This window comes from Chrysochloris asiatica, unplaced genomic scaffold (genome assembly GCF_000296735.1).
Source record: "Chrysochloris asiatica unplaced genomic scaffold, ChrAsi1.0 scaffold00014, whole genome shotgun sequence".
In the NCBI taxonomy this organism is placed as follows: Eukaryota; Metazoa; Chordata; class Mammalia; order Afrosoricida; family Chrysochloridae; genus Chrysochloris; species Chrysochloris asiatica.
Window position 1 is genome coordinate 27,160,523 of NW_006408532.1, and position 5,906 is coordinate 27,166,428.

Consider the following 5,906-nt stretch of genomic DNA (forward strand, 5'->3'; position numbering starts at 1 on the left):
CCCAACGCGATGGATCAGCCAGGGGGCATCATTGATGGACTCAAGTGTGGCAGCGGTAGTGAGGTTGGCCCAGGATCGGACATTGTTTCGTTCTGCTGTGCATAGGGTCGCTATGAGTCGGTTCCGACTCAATGGCACCTGACAACAACAACAAGTGAGTGCTTACAACATTGCATCAGTTTGTTGAAGCATTTCAATGGATATTCTGTCAATTCCTGGATCTTTGGTTTTTACTAATGTTTTGAATGCAGCAAGGACTTCTTCCGTCCATAATGTTGGTTCTTGATCATATGATACTTCCTGAAATGGTTGAACATCACCAATTCGTTTTAGTACAGTAACTGTGTATTCCTTCATCTTCTTTGATATTTCCTGCATCGTTCAATATTTTGCCTTGGCATCCTTTAATATTGTAATTTGAGGCTTGAATTTTTACTTCACTTCCTTCAGCTTGAGAAAAGCTGAGTATGATCTTCCGTCTTGTTTTTCTAACTCCAGGTTTTTGCACATTTCATTAAAATATGTTGACTTTGAAAGGAAAAGTAGACCAGCCTGGAGCTAGAGGAACAGAAGATACTTCTTGAAAGAAAGACCAGCAGGAAAAAAAACCAAAATGACAGTCTGATTAGCTACTACAAGAACAAGCAAGTTGTTCACCAGGGAGCCATCAAGACAAACAATCAAGTCCCTTCAGGACTAAGCCCCCTCTAAGACTGAAACTCAAAGGGAACACATGAGCAGGCATGTAAGCTTGCTGGTGACCAATTTGGTCTACTGGTAAGTGGAAGTTGGGGAAAGGCAGCAATAAAAATATGGGCTGAGTTCAACCACATTCCATGGTCCTCAAGAAATGAGATGGAGATGAGAGCGAGAAGAGGAAAGGTTGGTTGTTCTGAAGTATGGAGAGACCTGGGGACTCCTGAACCCATGGACAAGGACATAGCCATGGAGGGCTAGAGCTGAGAGTGAAGGATCCAGCTGAAATGAAGTGAGGGGAGACACACAAGAATGCCCAAACTTGCAGATAGTACCCATTTGACCTATCTTTGATGGCTTGATGATCAGAGCTTGACTAGAAGAAGATTAAAAAAAAAAAATTGATAAATGAAACACGTGTAAATTGCTACAATTTGATTAACTTGACCTATACTTATGGATGTAATAGCTCAGAATACCAACAGAGAGGAAAGTAGTCTTCACATCAAGGATCAATCCTATCCTTTCTATACACAGGATTGATAGGGTTGGGCAACTTAGACATTGGCTACCTAAAATGGGGATGGGAGTGGGAGGGGTAGTTCTAAAGGCACAAAGTGACTGGCTTATAAGTTTTCAATAGGGAGTTTAGTTACAGAGTGTGTGGGGGAAGGTAGAATCCCTACTGAATAGTTTTCATCTTGTCTAGATGGGTCTGGTGAAAGGAGATGGGGATAAGATTCTTATGATTCAAGAGCGAGTAATTGTTATCATGACTAATTGGGACTGTCACAACTGTAAAAGTAGACTTTTTGTAACATAAAGGGGGGAGTAGTTAATCTTACATTCAAGGAAAAGAGGACCCTAGGACTATCCAAAACAAGAGCATGAGTGGCATGTGGGATCCTATCCAGAGAAGCAGTGACACCAGAGATGAGGCAGAGATGATGACATGGCGAGATAGAGCAACTGGAAAGAGAAAGGTTATGTGTTGGTGGCCAGGAGGTAGGCTTGCAGAATGTGCCCTTTGGTTGTTTAAATGATTATATATTCCTGAGTGTTATGTGTACATCAATTAAAACAAACAAACAAACAACAACAACAAAAACAGAGGGAAAGGAAGCAAATACTGTTGAATGATGATGCATTGAGATGATTGGAAGCAGTGCAATGAAATGAAATATGATAGGATGAGTGTAAAACTGATCTTTTCCCATGTAAACTATCACTCAATTCACATTAAAAAAGTAAATGAAATGACACACACACACACAAATACATTGTCTTCTTGGTGTCCTTTGAAATTTTCAGCTTAGCTCTTTTACTTTATGTTTTCTATTTGCTTTAGGTCCTCTGTGTTCAAAAGCAAGTTTCAGACTTTCTTCTGTCTTCAATTTTGGTCTTTCCTGTTTTTTTGTTTGTTTTTTTGAAATGACCATTATATATGATGTTCTTGATGTCATTCCACTACTCCTCTGATCTTTGGTTATTAGTGATCAATTAGCTAAGTCTGTTCTTGAAATGGTCTCTAAATTCAGGCGGGATATAGTTAAGGTCAATTTTGGCTCTTGTCTTGTTTTCATTTTCTTCAGCTTCAGTCTGAACTTACATATGAGCAATTGATGATCTATTCCACAATTGGTCCCAGGTCATGTGTTGGTTGTGAGCTTTGTCATCATCTCTTTCCATAGATGTAGTCAATTTGATTTCTGTGTATGCCATCTGATGAGGTCTACATGTCTAGTTGTCTTTTATGTTTTCAAGGTTGTAACCTTTAAAGCAGATCATAAGGCTTTACTTTTGAGACACCTCTGGATGGATTTAAACCATCAGCCTTCTAGTTAGTATGCCAGCACTTTACCATTGCGCTACTCAGAAACAGCATAGGGAATTGGAGTAAGATTTACAGTGAACAGCCTAGCTCTGAAGTAGGAAACATAAATAATGTTCCCACATTTTAAAAACAGGAAGATGAAGACATTCTTAATCTTTCCATACTTGCATTATTCTTCTGTTCTTATGACATGAATACTCTAACTAGGATCTCTAATATTACTGCCTTGAACCTAATCTAACCCACATTCAGGTCTTTACATTCATACTGGTAAAAGCCTAGTGCTCTAGACAATTTAGAATAATTGATAAATTACGTTGAGAGGACTTTACTTTAGGATAGTTGCAATTACTTGGATGAACATCACAACCTATTCGAAACATGTACTTAGAAGTAGACTTCAAAATGTCCTAATTTATGCACTCATACTGACTCTTCCTTGGATCCTCTGCCCCAGTTTTTACATTAATAACAAAGAAGAAAAATCGTTGACAGAAGTGTGCACATTGAAAATATCCAGAAGGATGCAGTGCATATTATATGAATCATAAGTACAGCAAGAATGCTGAGATTTTTATATGCAAAAGAAGAGAAATGTATGTTTAAAACCTTATTCTAAATAATTAGAATAGCATTAAACTGTATCCTACTCTCCAGGATGCCAGTAATTAAAACAGATTTTGAAAAGTTGCATATTTATAAAAAATGGTTGTGTAAAACTAAACACACTTTCAGAACCACACAAAAAGATATCTACCTGCCTCTTTGCTCTCCCTCACCTCCACCCACACAAGCTTTCTGCTATGCGTATGGAGTGCCTATGATTGTCGCCTTTAAAAGGAAGTGAAAGCACATAGAACAGCAGTGGAGTGCAGAGGATGGGAAGAATCTGAGCTACAATACCTAAAATTAGAAGTTGCTCTTGAAAATCTGTCCCAGAAATAAAAGTAATCAGAGGGCTATACTTGATTGAATTCAAGTGACACTGTTTTAAGCACAAACTGCAGAAGTGAGGGACATTGGTACCTCTCAGACACAATAGTAATGGCCCAGAATGGTTTGTTATTAAAACTACTCAAAATTCCTTTTAAAAGAAAGAAGTGCTTTTCTTTTCTACCCCTCTACTAAGAGTGATTTTTTTTCCCCATCTGATATAAATCATAGTTCAAGTTTCATGAGAGAAGGATCCAGACAGATATCTTCTATTCTGTCAGCACTGACATTACAAGTTTGTATCAAACTACAATGAGAATAGCTGTTTTATAAAGTAAGAGTTATATCATCCAGAGGAAGTTTGGGAAGCAATAAATGGAAAAGCAGAACTATAGAGGCTAATTCATATCACTTATATAGAGAGAATAATTGTGGTGTAATGATAAGAACACAGGAAAGTAAATCCAGAGCAAGAAAGGAAAGGTCAAAAGGTTGCGGGGAAAGGGCATACGACATAAGTGGAGAGATTACGGAAAAGATGAGCTTTAATCACATGATGTCTAAAAGGTAAGTTACTGAATTTTAGCCTTAACCCAAGACAAAAGCAGCCCCTCTTTACTATGCACAATTCTCTTCCAAGTCTCCTTCTTGCATGTCCCTATGCCTAATTGTACTCTGAAAAGTTCACTTTGACATGTCAAAAATAAATGATACACATAAAATTAAAATACATAATTTATAAGAAAAATATGACAAAAACTTGAGGTCAAGGCAGTCTCCCCTGGAAGTGAGAAAAATTACTACATGATAATGTAGATAATGTGGAATCTTATTCTAGTCATTCTTAGAAATTGCAGCTGCATTTTTTTAAAGCAAACACGGGAACCATAATAATGGAAGCCACAGAAAATGCAAATTTTTCAGATAGCAATATGGACCAACATAACATGGACAAAATCTAGTCTAATGTAATGGTCCGTGCTGGTAGTGAGAAAAATGAATATAGTCAGAGAAACAGATTTTTAGAACTAATTTTATAGAAGAAGAGTCCAGAATAATTCATGTTGGAAAGCATTATAAAAATACTAAGACATAAATGGATGTAACCCTGGAGAGAGTCACTTGTCTATGTCAAGACATTTCCACTGGAAGAAATCTATACCCATGCCCATTCCAATAAGAGGCTACCCAACAAAATGTGGAGATTATAGGACAATATCATTAATATCACATGCAAGTAAAATTTTTCTGAAGATAATTTCTAAATATTAACAACAGTATATCAACAGGGAACTGCCATTAAGGCAATCTGGGTTCAGAAGTGGAAGTGAAATGAAGGGTATCATTGCTGACATCAGATGGATTTGGGCTAAAAGCAGAGAGTACCAAAAAGATGTTTACCTGTGTTTCATTGACTGTGTGGGTCATAACAAATCCTGAATAACATTGTCAAGAATGGGAATTCCCAAACACTTAACAATGCTCATGTGGAACCTGTACACAGACTAAGAGTCAGTTGTGCAAATGGAACTTGGGAATATTGTGTAATATATAAGCAGGAAAGGTATGTGTCAGGGTTGTATCATTTGACCATACTGATTTAATCTGTTTTCTGAGAAAATAATTCAAGAATACAGACTATGTGAAAAAGAATGGGGCATCAGGACTGGAGGAAGACTCATTAACAACCTGTGATATGCAGATGACACAACCTTGGTTACTAAAAGTGAAGAGATCTTGAAGCACTTACTGATAAAGATCAAAAACTATACTTTTCAGTATGGATTACACCTAAATGCAGAAAAAATAAAAATTACTCAAAACTGGACCAAAAAACAACATCATGATAAAGAGAGAAAAGACAGAAGTTGTAATGGATTTTATTTTACTTGAATCCACAATAAATGCCCAAGAAGGGAGCAGTCAAGACATCTAACGACATATTGCATTGGGCAAATCTACCTTGAGTGAAAAATATCTTTAAGGGTTAAAAAGAAAAGATGTCCCTTTGAGGACTAAGTTGCACTTGATCCAGTCAATGGAATTTTCAGTTGATTCACATGAATGTGAAAGCTGAACAATGAATAAAGGAGACCAAAGAAGAATTGATGACTTTGAATTATGATGTTGGCAAAGAATATTAAATATACCATATACTGCAGGAAGAATGAATAAATCTGTCTTGGAAGAATTATAGCCAGGTTACTCCTTTGAAGTAAGAATGAGGAACTTTGTCTTATGTACTTTGTGCATGTTATCAGGAAGGACCAGTCCTTGAGGAAGGACATCATTCTTGGTAAGGTAGAAGGCCACTGCAAAACAGAAAGCCTATCAATAAGATGGACTGACAAAGGGAGTGTAGCAATGGGCTCACATAGAGCAGTGACTATGAAGAGGGCACAGAACCAGTCAGTGTTTCAATCTATCATACATAGAGTTGCTC